Source organism: Polypterus senegalus, chromosome 10, assembly GCF_016835505.1.
Source record: "Polypterus senegalus isolate Bchr_013 chromosome 10, ASM1683550v1, whole genome shotgun sequence".
Classification (NCBI taxonomy): Eukaryota; Metazoa; Chordata; class Cladistia; order Polypteriformes; family Polypteridae; genus Polypterus; species Polypterus senegalus.
Genome location: NC_053163.1, coordinates 174,362,681 through 174,382,197, shown reverse-complemented (window position 1 = coordinate 174,382,197; position 19,517 = coordinate 174,362,681). Strand labels below are relative to the sequence as shown.

The 19,517-nt window shown below is 42.3% G+C and overlaps 1 protein-coding gene across 1 annotated transcript in view; it reads left to right on the top strand.

The window, feature by feature from the left end:
* LOC120538181 (calcium-binding protein 2-like) overlaps nt 1–19,517 on the top strand; it is a 69,856-nt gene that overhangs the window by 1,294 nt on the left and 49,045 nt on the right. The window lies entirely within an intron of this gene.

Below are 19,517 nucleotides of genomic sequence, written 5' to 3'. Positions count from 1 at the left end.
TGGGCCACAGTGTGTGGACTCAGCCGGTCATGCTTACTCTTTGTGGGTCATGGAGTGTGTAACTAGACTCAGCCGGTCACATGTGTGTGGACTTAGTTGGTTATGCTTATTTTCTGTGGATCATGGGCTAGGTAACTGGACTAAGCTGGTCACCTGTAATGTCTGTTTATAGACTCAGTAGGTCACAATTACTCTCCGTGGGTCACTGGGTGTGTAACTGGACTCAGCCTGTTACATCTGATGTCTATATGTGTGAACTCAGTAGGTCACACTTACTCTTTGTTTATCTGGACTTAAATGGCCACACTGTGTATTGTCTGCTTTCACTGGTCACCCTCAGTCTGTTAAACTAACCTCAGTGGCTGTGTCACCTGACTTCCCTGTGTACCCAGACTCTGCAGGTCACACTTACTCTCCGTGGGTTACGGTGTGTGTAACTGGGCTCAGCTGCTCTCATGAAATGTCTGTTTATAGCCTCAGTAGGTAATAGTTGGTCTCTGTGGGTCACAGGGCGTGTATCGAGACTCAGCTGGTCACCTGTCATGTCTATGTGTTTGGACTCAGTAGGTCACACTTACTCTCCACGGGTGATAGGGTGTGTAGTTGGACTCAGTTGGTCACATCTAATGTCTATGTGTGTGGACTCCTTAGGTCACAGTGTGTGTAACTGGACTCAGCTGGTCACCTGTCATGTCTATGTGTTTGGACTCAGTAGGTCATACTTACTCTCTGTTTATCTGGTCTTAAATGGCTACCCTCTGCTGTTACTGGTCACCCTCAATCTTTTTAATTGACCTCAGTGGCTGGGTCACCCATCTTCCCTGTGTGCCCAGACTCAGCACATCACACCTACTCTCTGTGGGTCATGGGGTGTGTAGCTGGACTCAGCTGGTCACATCTAATGTCTATGTGTGTGGACTCCTTAGGTCACCGTGTGTGTAACTGGACTCAGCTGGTCACCTGTCATGTCTCTGTGTTTGGACTCAGTAGGTCACACTTACTCTCCACAGGTGATAGGGTGTGTAGTTCGACTCAGTTGGTCACATCTGAATTCTATATTGATGGAATCAGCTTGTCACACTTACTCTCCATGGGTCATGGGGTCTGTCGCTAAACTCGGCTGGTCATATCTAATGTCTATGTGTGTGGACTCTGTCGGTCACACTTACTCTCCGTGGGTCACAGGATGTGTAGCTGGACTCAGTTGGTCACCTGCAATATCTATGTGTTTGGACTCAGTAGGTCATACTTACTCTCTGTTTATCTGGTCTTAAATGGCTACCCTCTGCTTTTACTGGTCACCCTCAATCTGTTAAGTTAACCTCAGTGGCTGGGTCACCTATCTTCACTGTGTGCCCGGACTCAGCACGTCACACCTACTCTCTGTGGGTCATGGGGTGTGTAGCTGGACTCAGTTGGTCACATCTAATGTCTTTGTGTGTGGACTCCTTAGGTCACAGGATGTGTAACTGGACTCAGCTGGTCACCTGTCATGTCTATGTGTTTGGACTCAGTAGGTCACACTTACTCTCTGTTTATCTTTCTTAAATGACCACCCTCTGTATTGTCTGCTTTAACTGGTCACCCTCGATGTGTTTAGTTGACCTCCATGGGTGGGTCACTCAGACTCAGTAGGTCACCCTTTACCACACGTATGTCTCAGTGAGCTCTCCTACTCTCTGTTTATCACCCAGTTTTGATAAGCCACACTCAGCCTCGGTGGGTCGCACATTCTCCCCATGTAACTGGACACATGCGGTGACACCTGATCTTTTTATTATTAAACAGAGTCGGTTACACTTGGGTGTCTGTGTTCATTTGGTCCGGGCGTCACCTCAGAACTGTAAAGTACGTGTGTTTGCGTGAGTATTTGAGAAGTGGTGCAGCAGTGCTTGAATCCAAGACACGTTAGAAAGACAGACAAGTGCCATTCATGCAGGTCTCCATAAATCACCTGCCAGCGTTGCTTCAGTGTGAGCTGTGCTATCAGGAGACAGCGTGACATCTCAGGTGACAGGTGACCTCATTCGTAAAGCCTGGAGCTGTTTAAATTGTGAATCTGTAAGGAGGATACGACTGCACGTCAGTCCGTGACTTTTGAAAAAGCACAATGTTGGAAGCAGAGGGTGGGACACTTGTGGTGAGAATTTGGGGAGTTTACCTTGATCTTGATGAATCGTCATTTAATATCAAATAATGATGTGTCTCAATCCACCCAAATTTTCACAAAACAGGACAGTAAAATTAATTTTGCAGGTGAAATGAAGAGTTTTTTTCTTCTTATGGGGGGTTTTTCGTGTCTGGTTTGGTTCACAGCAAAAATAAATGACAGTGTGTGGTGAGGTCTGCTGAGAAAACAATTGGCCGTGCGCGTCCATCTGTCGCAGACCTGAAGGTATCGAGTGTCATAAACCACCATGGGCTCATCTCACCAGGTCATCAATTGATCCAGGAAACTCCCGTCTGGAAAACGCTTTAGGTTAATTAAACCTAAAAACCCAATAGATATCTTCACCGATTGTTTCCCAGAGCCAAAATGATAATTTAGCTTGTCGTCCTCATCTCTCACATACTGTATGAAGGTGTGGACATTTTATGCGCATGTGCTTATGCACTATACACTCACATCATCATTTAGTCTGATATACTTTGTTTAATACCCTGAGGAGAACTTGTCTTTTTGCACGTCCTTAGGAAGTCAGAGTGCAGGGTCAGCCATTATACTGTACCCCAGGAGCAATTTCCAGGTTAAGGATCTTGGGCCAGGGCCCAGTGGGATAGGATCACTTCGGGCCGTACCAGGATTTGAACCAACAAACATCCAGATGCCAGCGCTGATCCTTACCCTGAGAGCCACCAGTCTGCCTATTTGCACCTCTCCCATATAATCACACTATTCTGCTACTTGTTTGTGATGTTGTGCTGTGTTATAAGCAGCTCCAAAGCCATCAAGTGAGCTTCCTGTATACCGGCGAATAAAAACTGATTCTAAATCGAATTCAAAAGTTTTTTTACTTTCTTGTATACATAATGGAGAGAAAATATAGGAATCGTGAAAAAAATTTGACCTGGAGATTTTGATGAATCTTGACGTTTTAGACCTTCCTGAGTCCGAAAATACCGTTTTGGAAAATGATGTCCGTCTGTGTGTCAACGATATTTTGTACGCCTGCTTTATATCAAAAATGAGGAATCCTATCAACGTTTGGGCCACTTCCGGTTGACTGAATACTTCCGTGAATCGTCAAGAAAACTACGGTTGTCATTACAGAGAGATGATTTTATAATGATAAAAAGCAAACAGATATGAAATTTGAGAAAAATAATTCAATCAAAGTAGTATGTTATTTAAATAGCCATCCGAATGTTTTGTATCATGGAAATATAAATGTGTACAACCTGTGGGGGCGCGAAGTAACAAAAAAGGGGGGCGCGAAGATGTGAAAAAAAGAAACAAGAATCGAAAATATGAAAAATACATCTATTGAAACCAAAACAAATTAACTTAAACTACATTCTGATACTAGAAAAATAAATACAGAGTTAGATAAACGTTGATAAAAGTTAAGTAGGTATAATAAAACTTGTAGCGATGTATCGGCAGCAAAAAATATAGGAATACATTTTATTAGGGTTTCAAAAAAACGTTAAGGGGTGCGATTAAAACTGTTATGAAAACTCGGGTCGCAAAAACTTAAAGGTTGAGAAATGCTGGTGTACACGATATTAAAAACTGTATTCAATATAACGCAAATTCTTTCAATAACTATTATTAATTTTATTTTAATTTATACATCATCAGTTTAGCAATAATGTGTAAGCATTGAACGTGCCATGTAAATATAAAGATGTAATGAGAACAATAAGCTGCTATGTCCCAGTCGCATTCCTGGTAATACATTTAATTTTATGATTTGTTTTAAAATTTCCGCCATCATTATCAGAATTAAATGTAGCTACATGCAGTCTTACCTATAGCAATTTATTGCAGCAAATATTGTATAATGCTAACACTTTTTCTATGTTTTTTAGGTGACTATAACTCTTTTTACTTTGCACGTAATCGAGGTAATGCATATGTAATCTTGAAAAAATTCCACCCCCATTTTCAAACTCCTTAAGTGTGAAAATATAATTTTAATATAAAGATTGATTATCAATAGAGATAAATGATCGTATACAGGCAGACCCCAGGTTACGTACGAGATAGGGACTGTAGGTTTGTACTTAAGTTGAATTTGTATGTAAGTCGGAACAGGTACATAAATTTAATAAATGCTATTGTTGACCGACTGTATCCAAGTGCTCTGCCAATGAATGATGGAGTTTCTCCCCTCTCTGACCTTTTTATTATTTCTACTTTATTTTCAATGGTGATGGTTTTTCTCTTCTTTACTATATTACCAGCACTCGCATCAGATTTGTGTTTCAGTGACATTCTTGAAGGGTGAAGACAAAAGGTTAAGATGAGCTCTTCTGCACAGCACTGTACACGCGATCACAGCAGGAAGGCACCCGTCGTCAACACGTCTGATGTACTGACGAGAGACGACTTCCTGCTATGTGCGTAACAGTACAAGTAGGCTTGCTATTGAGAATGAATGGGGCGGCGAGGAGCGATTCACCACCCGCCCACCACACAGTCACCTCCACTTGCATACAGTATGCTGCCTGCAGCGTCCAGTCACTGAGAATGAACACAGTACGGCCAAAGGCGGGTAGCGAATCACCCACCACCACCCCTATTCAACTGGCAGCCACCAGAGGCACACTACAATGCCGCCCCCCGCCGCCCCATTCACCCTCAATGGCCTCCATTCAGCCACAACCGGGTCACTGCTTGCAGCATCACCAGCCGCCCATCGAGAACAAACGGGGCATTCAAGGGACACTGCAAGGCTGTGTGGTGGGCGGGCAGTGGTTCAAATGAGTTCTTTTGTAGTTGCGGCATGTTACATAACCCAAAACTATATAGTTATAATATAAAAAGGTGATACCCCTCCCTTAGTGATCACAGAGGAGAAATAACTTAGCTTTGTTTAATGACGGCTTATGCTGCATTAACAGACAAAGGAAGCTTTGACAAGACCTTTTGGATAGTGGGGACCCGATGTGTAGAGTCTGCCATTTTCGTCGCTGCGCTGGAGAGATTTTCAGGATTGGATGACGCTATCTCCCATCCGTCTGTCGGCTTCAAAGGTGTGCCGGGCAATGTTCCAAGGTTTTATACTATTTCTTCATGTGCAGGCCCCAACGTAGGTGAATCATGGCATTCCAAACAAGAAAAACAAGATCCAATGTCATGCTGACTCTCAAGTCAGTGGCCCCCCAATGCCCCATCCAGCCTCCATCCAGTCAGGAGCAGTAGCTGTGGTGCATGGGCAGCGAACCACCCCTTTCCGCCCCATCAAGCCTCTGTCCTGCACATGAGCGCTTGCCACGCACCCAACCGCCCACTGAGAATGAATGGGTTTGCGGCCAGCACACCGCCCCATTCATCAACCAGAGCCACCCGAGGGACAAAACTGCCCCCCTCCGGCCCTCCAGCGGCAGTTACTGAGGAGCCTGCGTCACATCCCCCAGACAGATGAAGGAGCAGCTGTGGCCCCCGTTCGTAAGTCGTATGTCGGATGTCCGTAACTCGGGGACTACCTGCATAGATATTATCAAATTGTTATGATGAGAAACAAGGATATATGATATTTGAGAAATGTTGTGCTACTGGATGACCATTTCCTCTATCTCAGTATACGAGAAAGTCGAGGGGAGCGCACTCCCAAACTTTTTTTTATTTTTTGGGTGAATATCAAGGAATTCTAAATGCTAAAGCCTCATTCACAGTTCTGTCTTCTTTTCTGCCGCGGGTATAGCGTGTAATTCGTATCACACTGATCAAATTTACATTTACATTTGCTTATTTGGCTGACACACCTTTATCCAAGGCAACTTACAAAATTTATGATGCAGTTAGTTCCATTTCCTTTTGGTTTTCCAATTGGAGTATGGGCCGGTCAGGTGACTTGCGCAGTGGTGTCAGTAGTGGGATTTGAACCCAAAGCCTCGGGGCTTGAAGTCCAAAGCCTTAACCACAAATCAATCCCACGTCTGCCTCTTGGAGGAGTGCATTACACACAGGTAATCTCAGGACAGATGACAGGCCGATGACACTTCGGCCCAGACAGACGCGCGTCACTCCCCTCTTCAAGCCGCTACGTCAACTCCCAATCAGATGAAAGGACACTTCTAGCTGATGATTCCAGCTCTCCTTAATCTGAGATGGCGTTTCTGGCAGTAGAGCCTTGAAGACATTTTGTCGGCCTATGTTTCGTAGTAAGGACTCAGCTGTACCCTTAGACCCACCGTGAGGCCGAGCTGCAGTTATAAAATGGCTCTTGGTGTAACAAAGCAGCCTCAAGGGCACTTAAGCAATTCTCTTGTTCCAAGCATACAGCAGATCACGTTTCTTATGTGACCTCAGCTTCAAGGACTTAGCAGACCCAGCACCGTGACAGAGTATCACTTCCTCCCTCATTTCTACATTATCCCTCTGACTCCCTCGTGAGCTTTGTGCGTCCTGCTCCTCTTTGGGGAACACTTCCTGCTAACTTTTTCTGTTCTCCTTTTGGCACTTTGGCGCTGGCCACTGTGGTGTCTGACATTTTCTGCTCCAGGCATTTCCGAAAATCGTACAGAGCAGAGAACATTTTACAGGTCATGCAGACGTCTTGGGGGGCTCACAGACTCGACTCAACGGGACAACTATTATGTGCAAAGGCCATGTGAGGTTAGACGACCTTCCCAGCGGTTTTCCGTGTAGCCTTCATTTACATAATCTTAGCACCTAGTATGACATACCCAGCAGCTCATCCCAACTTGTCCCTGATGCCCACCAACAAAATCAAGCAAGGTTAACGTGTAATGGTCTATCCAGCAGGGGACGCTCGCTCCCTGGTTAGAATGAGTTCTTTTGTAATTGCGGCATGTTACATAACCCAAAACTATATAGATATAATATAAAAAGGCGATACCCCTCCCTTAGTGATCACAGAGGAGAAATAAATTAGCTTTATTTAATGACGGCTTATGCTGCATTAACAGACGAAGGAAGCCATGACAAGACCTTTCGGGTAGTGGGGTCCCAATGTGTAGAGTTTGCTATTTTCGTTGCTGTGCTGGAGGGATTTTCAGGATCGGATGATGCTATCTCCCATCCGTCTGTCGGCTTCAAAGGTGTGCCGGGCAATGTTCCAAGGCTTTATACTATTTCTTCATGTGCAGGCCCCAACGTAGGTGAATCATAGCATTCCAAACAAGAAAACCAAGATCCAATATCATGCTGACTCTCAAGTTAAGTCAAGTCAGGGAGTATGCACTGGTACAGCACGTTGCCACACCCACTACACGACAAAACAACTCAGGATCCCGGTTTGCAACCCCCCAGGCAGATGCACGGTCCAGTCCCTCCCTCCGGAAATGACCCTCTCTCTGCCACAGCCAGGTGTTACGTGGGCGACCCCTTGGCCTGGTCCAGCCACTCGGGTCCCCAACAATGAGGATCTTACGAGCCGGATCACCATCGGGGAAATGCGCCACATGGCCGTAATGTCGTAAGTGATGCTCCCTCACAATGCAGATCATGTGGCTCATTTGGGATTCCATGAGCAACACAAAGTCAAACCAATGGTACCCAAGGATTTTCGGGAGAGACACAGTACCAAAGGAGTCCAGTCTTCGTCTCAGGTCACTGGATAGCGTCCATGTCTCACAACCATATAGCAAGACAGGAAGCACCAGGACTCTAAAGACTTGGATCTTCGTCATTTTGCAGAGATATCAGGAGTGCCACACACCCCTTTCCAGCGACCTCATGACCCCCCCATGCTCTCCCAATCCGTCATGCTGACTCTGACACACAAAAATAGTACACGTTGCCCATTTTGCAGTTGTCCTTAACTTGTCTTGTTTTAAGATGCTTACCTAGCACTTCTAACTGCTGGGCCCTTGTATACTAAATCTGGCTTTGTGTTAGCTGTACATGTGAGAAGAAAAGAATTTAAAATATTTGCACAGAGCACAGTGACATATTAAACTTATATTTTTATTATAAACAGTCGTCTGGAATATGCGTGTGCATCACTGTGAGTTTGTACCTTTCCCCATTCCTGTTATTAGTGGAATGGCTCCATTTGTAAGGCTGGCCAATGGTATATGGGGAGGGGAGCACCTGGCTTGGAGGGCCGGCCCAACACACTGTAAGGGGAGGAGCCAACGGTATGTAAATGGGTGGTGGGAAAAAGGAGAGGAGAAGAGCAGAGCCAAGAGAGAAACGGACACCCCATCACAGGAAAAGGCAAGAGGGAAAGAGACTGGAACTGTATGGAAAACGGCAGGTGAACCCGAGTTCATCCATCCATCCATCCATTATCCAACCCACTATATCCTAAGTACAGGGTCAATCCCAGGCAGGAAACAAAACCCGAGCAGGGCGCCAGCCCACCACAGACCCAAGTTCATTTCAGGATGAATTATTTTTCTGTTCTGGTGAAGGTATTTGGGAGAGGACCTGACGGGCTGGCACAAGGGACTGTTGATCTGTAGAGGAGATATGGTTTGGGGCCTCATTCCCCACCGCAGACTGAGATAATCATTCCATACAGAGAACATTTAAAGGACTACGAGTACAATATTTTTATTTTCTCTTTCTCATATTTATGTATTACTAGCGTATGTGTTTAAGTGTTTGTGCCGTGATTTGTGTTGGGTTGGAATCGCTGCAGCACGATATTATGTATATAGGGGTTTATGTTACAGCAAGGCTGGGTTTATTCTTCATGTGACGCGATGCATGCTCCTGCGGACGCTCCTGCAGACGCTCCTGCTACACAAGCATTTTACTGTTTATACTTGCACCCGTACTTTACATAAATCTGGAGGAATCCACCAGGTGGCAGTGTGAGATCTCATCACGGTAAGAACAGGTTCGGCTTCTCTATGTTGTGAATTGCCTGGAAAAGCCATTAAATTCCGATGACACCTTACCGCAATATCTCTGTAAAGGATGTTTCATGATTAAATCCATCAATCCAGGGATGTGTCCATTCCACCTAGCATTGGGCACGAGGCAGAAACAATCCCTGGATCGGGCCTCAGCTCATCGCAAGGTGAATACAAGCACACACACACACTGGTGTCATTTTAGTGTCACCAAATCTGCATATCTTTGGAAGGAAACTGGAGCACACTGTGGAAACCCAGCAGGAAAACATGAAAACTCCAGGCAAGGAATATCAGTGACGTGACTCCCTGCAAGACATCAGTGCTACCACTCTGCCACCATGTCACCCCCATGTGTTCATTATTTAAACAAAATGAACGATTTATCTGTAAAATGGAACATACATACTTTAATGCATTGCATCATGAAAGTGATATCAAGTATAAATCTAAGGATTCTAAATGTGCAGAGAGTTGGAATAACATTCATTTAATTTGTTCTGTGTGGCGATCTATTGCTGTTTGCCGCTGCTGTCAGGTCAGGAGGAAGCCCCAGAAACAAAAGATGGTATGTGAGACTTTTAACACTAGCATTACCAGAGCCTACGAGAAAACTCCTAAATCCTGCCCACCTTAAATCTGTTCGCACCTCTCCGTCAGCGTCTTTTGTCCTGTAAATGTGCTGATAAAGACAAGCAGCAAACAGCCTGCTATTCCATCCTCCCACATTCGCAGAACATTCACAAAGTTCTCCCAGCTCGTGCCTTGTTTGATTATCTGGGAGTGAAGTGCTGGAGTTTTAGCATGGAAATAATAGATCGTTATTTGGAACATATGCATTTCATGTGTGTTCCGTTTCTACAGTAATCTGTGTAAACACATTGTTAAAACAGAAACTTTTTCATATTTTAGTAATAAATGTTACAAAATGTAGGTATAAACTATAGAATGTGTGAAGCCTGAAGTCCAAAGATGAAATAAACACTTATAATGCAGCAGCTTCTGTGGCATAGTGGTAAGATTTACCGACTTGTAGTCAAGTGTCCCTGGTTCGATCCCCACTCCCTCCTATATTTGCTGTTTTCAGAAGTGAACTGCTCTTATTGTTAATATTATACAGTACACACATACATTTGTTTTGCGTCTGTAACAAACCGTGTACATTTATAGTACTATACTGGATTTTTTTTCACTTTTATTCTCTCAGTCACGATCACGATACATACTAAGGGGAGATGACGCTGTTAGTTTTTATTTGAAACTGGGAGTAACTGGAGATGTGAGTAGTGTTTTGAGGCAATGGAAGTGGACATTCTCTGATCTGGAGGGACAAAAGCTGACACACAAACAACGCTGGTGAATCTGCCTTCTTCGCATCTCACCGTCACTTGATTTTTTTTTATTCAGTATTATTGAGTGTTCCTGCTGACGCAGAATTAGTATGCACCTTATGGTTTATGATGTCAAAAAAAAACAAAAACAGAGACGTAGATATATATGATATGTGGAATTATTCATTTTATGGCCTTTTATGAGGTCAGTTCAGCGCTATATATAATCATCAAATTCAAATGTTAACAGTTCGCACATACGCAAGGACCGTCTTTCCTACATTTACGACATGTGTACCTGTTGCAATGCGCACACTTCTCTCTCTCAGCGTCTTTTGTTCTCTCTCTCTCTGAACTGAAGGAATTGGGGGCGGGTGTTTCGAGAGGAAGCCCTGTGGGCGGAGCCATTGCAGCGCAAGATTTCGCCGCGGCTCACTACACACTTGTTAGCGGGTTATCCCCAGATATGTATCCGTGTTTGACAGGCCCCCGTGAGACCACTGAGGATGGGGGGTCTCCTGGTCTGTCCAGCCCAGGGTGTTGCTGCTCTGACCGCCAGCAAAGTGAACTCCCACTCTCGATACGCTCTTGCTAAGAAGGCTGACCATCACACTTCCCTTGACAGGCTCTTAAATGCATCCAAGCTAACGGCTCCATTTCTTGCCACACATCAGTTTTGCTCAAACCAGGGGGCTTCTTGCTGCCGATGATTGCTCGTTATGACCTTGATTCATAAAGTATTTTCAACATTGTTAAATGATTTTTTAATCGTAGCATTTTAGCATATTATTTGGGTTGTCTTCTGTGTGTACAAATAATTTAAGAGATTAGAGGTGAAAAAATTTAAGTTCAATTTCTGAAATGGTCTTTTGATCTCTCTGTATCCTGATTTTCATGACAATGGGCATAATTTAATGGAAATGTAATTTCATTAATGGCACAATACGTTTAACTGTTTGAGTGAAATAGCTGGTTTTGTCTGAAAGACAAACATCTGCATTCTTCTGCTTTAAAGACCACGATTTGGGGACCACCCTGGTAACCCCATATAATTGAATGATGGAAACACAAAAGAAAACTCTTCACAGACGTGAGTTCAGAACAAAACTGATTCAATATGGCTGAGCCCTCCTGGCAGGAAGAGGCGGGTCCAAGCAGGAAGTGATGTCAGTAGTGTTAGAGATGTCAATCATCCAGTCAAGCACAAGAGAAAAGGCGTTAGGACACTGCACCGACCCATGGAGCGGCGGGGAATTACAATCATTAGAGCCCTTAAGCTGCCCCCTATGTGCCCACATGTGACAACGTGTAGTGGCCGTCAAGGAGAATGGCCTCAGCCTGTAAGATTCGGCCTGTTTAGGAGCCGTTCCTTTAAAACAGTGCAGGGTGACATAAAGTCATTCAGGGGAGTTTAGAGAGCTGCAGCGTCCCCCCTGGTGACCACAGTGGGTTCACAGGATAGCTTTGGTGTTTTTCAAGTTGAAGTTATTTCTTCACAACCTTAACTTGCCACATGAAATTGTGCTCTAAAGAGAAGGATTTTTTAATTCATTTAAAAAATACCCAGCCTGATCCTGTACTTTAAAATGCAGGTGAAGGTTACTAGGGGTCCAAATGTAAAAAAAATAAAATAAGCCAAAAGCCTTAAAATTTACCAAAGACGTAGCAAAGGTCCGTCAGTCAGCCATTGTCCAACCCGCTATATCCTAACACAGGGTCACAGGGGGTCTGCTGGAGCCAATCCCAGCCAACACAGGGCACAAGGCAGGAAATAAATCCTGGGGCAGGACGCCAGCCCACCGCAGACGTAGCAAAGGTTTCAATTTAAAAAAGCCGCTTTCCACATTTTTGAGCAGTGATGAATGAACTGCATGGAGTTTGTGTTGCCGTGAGTTCTGTGAAAGACATTGAAGTCAATGGGGAAGGAGGAACTGAACTCGTTTTCAGCGGATCACAATGGTCGTTGAAATGTCCATGAGGGCTGGAGAGTTCGGTAACAGCACGGAAATGTTTATGAACTTCGCCGAACTCCACGAAAACACATTGAAATCAACTGGGAAAGAGGAATGGAGGTTTTGAGTGGCTTATAATGGTCCTATAATTGAGTCCTAGGTGTTCCACAGGGCTAGGGAAGCATCTGGCAACTATGATGGACCCATTAGTGTGGCCAAAAAAATGTGATCAGAGCTGTGAGGCAGCAATGCACCGCACCTCAAACAACAAAAGATGCAAAAAGAACGATAACCATAAAGAAAACACAACAACTAGCAATATGAAAGCAAAAAAGACGTATCATTACACTCACAGCGTACCAGTTTTGGGGCACATGCTTCACACTTTGATCCTTCATGTAAAAAAAGGAAACGCCTTGCAAAGAACAATCAGTCCTTCATCTTGTGTATTCTAATGAGGGGAGGGGGAGTGGGAGGGCTGATATAAGGCTTGCTTTGACTGGTGTGGCGCATGGCTAATTATGCATGCAAATTAGCCATATGGCACTGCGCTACAGGGATCAGTGTCCTATATCCGGTGCAGTACTCATAATATTCTCATTAAGCTCAACTAAAATATTGAAAATCCTGCAAGTCTCTTGTTTTAATTTTTTTATGTGACATGGAAGGCTGGAGTACGGATGAGGGTAGGGTGTTATGATCTAACAGTACGCATTTGTGTGAAAGTTCTGCACAAAGCCTCCACAACTAAGTGATGTCATGCTGCTCTCACAAAGGATCATGGGGCGCTGAGAAAAAAAATGTTTGTCTAATCCAATTATATAGCAAATTTCCAGGAAAATATTTGGTCACTGGAGCGTATCCGCTGCGAGAAACACTTGGTGAATTTTGACGGTCAGCTCTATTCATCATGAAAGATTAATACAGCAACAACACATACTAATTGATTTTGTTGTACACTTTGTTTTTGGAATCGTTTTAAACCGAATATGTGAACATAATATAAAATTATTTGTTTACGTCCCTTTATGCATTTAACAAATTAGTCACACAAAATGAAGCCTTGTTAAATATTATTCTAATTTGTAGCAATAATTTATTTTCAAATTTACTTTGAAACATTTTTTATGGTGTATTGGCTGTATAGCAACATGCGTCATCCATTTATTCTTTCAAGTTCAAACTTAATCATTACCCAAAAAGGAGGAGCATGATTCTCATTTATGGATTCTCAAACAGAATGTTTACCCAAGAACATGTTTCACAATTCTCGTTCATTGGATTCATAAATAAATCATTACCTGTAAACAAGGTGCATGATTTTCATTCATTCGATCTGTGAGCTAAAACATTATCAATGATTAAGGTGTACGATTCTCATTCATTAATTCTCAGTTGGAATTTTTACCCAAGAATGAGTCTCATGGTTCTTGTTCATTTGATTCATTAACAAATCATTATCCAAGAATAAGGTGCATGATTCTCATTCATTGAATCTCAGACTGTACTTTTACCAAGAAAGAGTCTCACAATTTTCATTCACTGGATTCACAAGTGAATCATTAACTGAGAACATGGTGGATGATTCTAATTCATTTGATTTGTGAACTGAAACATTACCTGAGAATGAGGTATGTGATTCTCATTCATTGATTCTCAACTTGAATTGCTACCCAAGAACTAGTCGCACGATTCTTCTTCATTTGAATCACGAATGACTCATTACCCGTGAAGGAGGAGCATGATCTTTGTTTAGTGATTCTCAAACTGGATTATTACCCAAGAACATGTCTCAGGATTCTTATTCATTTGATTTACAAATAAATCATTACCCGAGAGCGAGTTGTATAATTTGATTTGTGAGCTAAAACATTATTGGAGAATGAAGTGCATCCATTTTATTTGTGAGCTGAAACATTATTGGAGAATGAAGTGCACGATTCTCGCTTGTTAATTCTCAACTCTAATTATTACCCAAGGACGAGTTTCACGGATCTTGTTTATTTGACTCACAATACTAAAAACCCAAATTTAAAAACAATACAGTATACGCATTTCAGGATTTTTAGTACTGGAAGTAGACATCAGCTTTTCTCTGAACCCTCTCACACACACCAACATTCCTTCGACACTCATTATTGCAGTTGTAGATAAATTTCCAAAGCTTCACAAAACAAAACTACACGCTTTAATGCAATCAAAAGTTCATGAAGGACCCCGTCACCTGTTATTGCTTTGACGTGATTGGGACTTCACAGGCGACCCCATCCTTTATTGCCTCGATGTGAATCAGGATTAATGTCTGTCAAGAGGGACGTGTTGCGTTTTGAGGTGAGAAATTAAGTGGCACACCAGGAAACCGGTGAGTAATATGGACTGATGAATGAACTTACAAGAGGCTGATGACATTGTTTGGACTGGGATTGTGAGCTTATCCATTCAGCTTGGGTTCATGAGACAACACATAACAATAGATGTTCTTCTATTCACAATACTGAAACACATGTTATTTGCAAGCTTAATCTTATTTAGAAAATATTAGCAGCATTAAACCCAAATAATCTGTCAAGAATGTAATCAGCATTTCTTTTGGAATTATCCTTTATTTGCCTTGGAGCCATTTTGGTACTGGTACTGAGGTCCAAAAGCTGGTATTAAAAACAAAGTCAAAACGTTTGTAGTATTTCAATACTACCGAAAATAAGTTAGGATTCTCATTCACTTGTCATTTTCTAATGTATCATCTTACTCTATCTATACATTCTGTACATTTACAGTGGCGTAGTCGGCAGGATTTTCCATACTTTGTTTGAAGTAGGTGTAACATTATCTTATTTGAGAATTCTAAATTGGTCATGTTTGGGTGTGCGTGTGATATAAGTGGACCATGCGGTGGACAGCAGTTGCATGCAGTGTTAATGCCTTGTGCCCAATGCTGCCAAGATACCCTCTGGGCACCCCACAACCCTAAGTTAGATTAAATGGATTTGAGAAGGCATTAAATGAGATCAGTGGCTGAGTATTCAGAGGCAAGTATTTATAGATACACAGCTTTGCCAGTCCATTCCCAGTAGTGCCACACTGTTTATCTCGAGCAGAGGGACTCTGAGAGAAAACTTAAAAATATACCAGAAAAGTAGCCGCCAGAAGAACTGTGGGAAAATATTATTAAAAGCTGCAGATTAATAACAGGAAAGACATTTTGGTGTCTCTGCATACCCCTTGGGTGGCATTGTATGCACTGAACTGCACGGGATTGGCAGTTGATTTAAGGAATTAGAAGCAGGAGACAAAATTTGGCTGGAAAATAAGACAACGGTGTAGCGAGCCTGTATTACTCTACTTTCCCCTTTTGTATTCTTTAATGAGTAGCCTTTGTCAGAAGGCCTTATGTCCCACATACTTACTGCTGTTTATAAGATATTGTACTTTATAACCCCACCTTCCCTTCTACATCTACAACCTCAGTCAATTACAGGAGTAAAAGACAAGCAGGAGTTAAGTTACAACTTTAAATAATGTATTATTGGTAATCCATCCATTGTTAAATATTGTGTATGTCTTTATTTGTAACTCAGACAAATGTAATATTAGTTTTATATCATTGATAAGAACAGCAAAGGTTTGATGTTTAAGACTCCAAGCCATTAGGAGTGCGACTTTATATTGCCTAAAAGTAGTTTGGCAAGTGATTCTCTCCATCAGCCCCCACAGGAAAGCCAGACAGCCTAACTGGCAAGCATCAGCTCAACAAATGTTTTTTTGGGGGGAGCAGGTGTGAAAGGTATTGTGTGCCCCCACTGGTCTGAAGTATGGCTATTTGGGATTGGTTTGAATCAGAGGCCATTCTGTAGTGCAACACCCTATTGGTGTAGGGATCTGGACAAAGAATGAATTAATTAGGTTGCTTGACCCCTCCCTCCCTCTCTCTCTCTCCCTCTCTCACACCATCATGATGAAGGAGCATCTCACACACCGTGGACTGAAAAGAAGACCACCATGAGAAGCACAACTCGGCAGTCATACTGAGACAGGCATGTGGCCCGGTCTGATGAAAGCTGACCAAAAATTATGAATTAACTAGAGACATTTAAAGTAGGGCAGTATGGTGGCGCTGCTGCCTCACAGTAAGGAGACCTGGGTTCGCTTCCCTGCGTGGAGTTTGCATGTTCTCCCCGTGTCTGCGTGGGTTTCCTCCTACAGTCCAAAGACATGCAGGTTAGGTGCAATGGCGACTCTGAATTGTCCCTAGTGTGTGCTGTGTGTGTCTGCGCCCTGCAGTGGGTTGGCGCCCTGCCCGAGGTTTGTTTCCTGCCTTGCACCTGGTGTTGGCTGGGATTGGCTCCCATGACCCTGTAGTTGGGATATAGCGGGTTGGATGGATGGATATAATTTGAAGATTCAATCCTCTGAGTTACTTAGTTTTTTTATTTTAAATGACACCCAAACAGAAATAAGATGCAAGTGTGCGAGCAGATGACCAGCTAAGTGGGGGCCTCAAACTCCAACAAGTTTATTAATTAGAAGCTGCTGCTTGTTGTTAATTAAACCCGTTATTTAATTCCATGGCTTGTCGTTACTCTAATTCAGTCACAGCAGACATTTCCCAAACTGTTGATTTTCTTTTTTTTAAGACCACCATCAAATAGTTTTGGTGTCCTGAGCAGATCAACATTAATGAGATCTTATTTATTAGATATTGTACGATGCATACAGTTTAGCTGGTCATGTGTGGGCTCATTTTTTATTTCATTATTATTTGACTGCTAATTGAGGGGAGAAAATAAATAATTAAGGCGTCTGAGAGTTTAAAAGCAATTCAGTTAAAATAAGGGCAAAAGAGTTCATTAGTATGGAGGAATATTTCGGACAAAATTAAATAAATAAATAAATGCGCAAATAAATAAAAGTACTGTGAGCATAAATAAATAAATGTCATGAAATGAGTGCCTAAGCAAATAAATATGTCTTGAAATGAGAGCATAAATAAATAAATGTGTCACGAAATATGTTTTTTGTTGCTTATTTATTGATTTCATTTTGTCCGTAACATTCCTCCAAACCTTCATGAAATACGACTTGAAATAAAACTGTCACTTTCACTCGTCAAAGTTGAGAGGGTGGGCTCTAACACGCCCTCTAGTTACTGATTGGTGAATCGAGAGCACAAAAATTAATTAGAAGAATACTTACTACTGCCGATGAAATGGATTCTGCCGAAGATATTACGTATTTCAGAGAGAGAATTGAAGATTTATCGGAAGAAATTGCAATGTTGGCGGCCGTTTTAGACTCCGATAAAGATGAAACTATTTTTGAAATTATAGAAGAGCTGGTGGCAGGGACTCGACTGCACTCCAGATCCGGGGCCTCATGTATAAACGGTGCGTACGCACAGAAATGTTGCGTAAGAACTTTTCCACGTTCAAATCGCGATGTATAAAACCTACACTTGGCGTAAAGCCACGCACTTTTCCACGGTACCTCATGCCTTGTCGTACGCAAGTTCTCCGCTCGGTTTTGCAAACTGGCGGCACCCAGCGTCAAAGCAGTGCTACTGTTCTTGTGTGATTACTCCTTATTTTCCTGACACGGCTTTATAAATACACAGAAACTAACCGCATATTGTTTATTAGTGTAATGCATCTGATTGTAATTAACTCGTAACAATATAATGGTCCAGGGAACAGCCATAGTATTCCAAATACCATAACTGCTTTAGCGTTGTTACTCTCTCTCTCTATTATCGGTATACAGCTTCAAGGACACGCTGTCTCAGCCACGGCAAAACGTTTTAAAGCCTTTCCTGTACGGACCTCCCGGCTCAGAAACAGTTTCATCCCAAGAACTTTAAATGCACTCAATCAATTGCGCCTTGTAGAACTGTTGGTACTTATAAGTACAATCACCCCACTGTAAACTTGCACTACAGTTATAATATCTCACAACCTGAGTCACTTTATAAAGCGCGTATTTACATATGATGACGATATCATTTTTAAGGTGAAATGCAGCAAAATATGTTTGTTAAATTATACACATAAAACTTTAACTTCATTTAAATAATCTATATTCTTCACTGGGAGTGTCGTGAAGGATAGAATAATTAAACATGTACTACGAAGATATTTCAATGTTCTTTAAACGTTTTGAAGAATCGGCGCTAAGCTTACAGATGGCTTAACTTCTATTACAGAGCTGATTGTGTGGCGATCGGTTACTTGGGGAAAGAAAAGCAAGGACTCTTGGGCGGCCACCAATATATATTGAATATAAAACAGAAAGAGAAAATAACAACACAGCTAAAAACGCAGCGACAAATTTCGACAAAAGATAAATGCTTGTCATGAGCACGAGGCTCATGAAACACATGTTTAATAATGTGCTTTAGCTCCTATCATCATGAAAATGACATCACGTATACATCTCAGTATTTTAGTTATTCAGAGAGCTGTAATATCACAAATGTAATGGACTCTGTGTCCAGTTGGAGGAAGAGAGCCAGTTTAAGAAGCAAGTAGTGATTCACACACATAGATCACATACGAGTAGAAGATCAAATACAAAACAAAGCATTTAACGTGCTACTTTAATTACGATGTGATTTTGAGAAACTGGTTAATTAAACGATTTTAAGATGAAGTTTATAATGTTCTACTAAATGACAAAATAAACTACGTGATTAAAGTGGAAAATTCGAGATTAAAGTTGACATTTTTCCCCACCGTGTGTCTTTTTTCTCTGTACCCTAATAAGCTTTCATATGACACTCAGACAGTGGGCTTACAACTCTTCTTTTCACGGCAACTTTGATATGTGACTTCTTTTTATTTCCGCACTGTGCGATTTTGTGAATGTGAGCTTTCAAGTTTCTCCAACACGCTATGTCACTCGATCAACTTCCTTTTGTTGATTATACCACGGTTTATTTGAACAAATAGTATGTTTTTCCTTTGCCTCCACTTGGTATTCGCTGAAATTCTTATATTTTCCCCGTGCTTTTCCCATTGTCTTTTCACAGAAGGCTGCGCTTAAGGGCGATTTATATTGATTTGCATATTCAAATAGGCGTAATTCTGGGAGGATTTGGGCGTTACAAAATGCGCGTGCACGGCGTTAGTTTTCACGCTGATCGGGATTTATGTAACGAAGAACGTGGAAGTTGGAGTACGCACAGATTCCTGCGTCTGGATTTTTCTGTGCGTAAGCACATTTCGGCTTTTGTGCTTACGCCATGTTA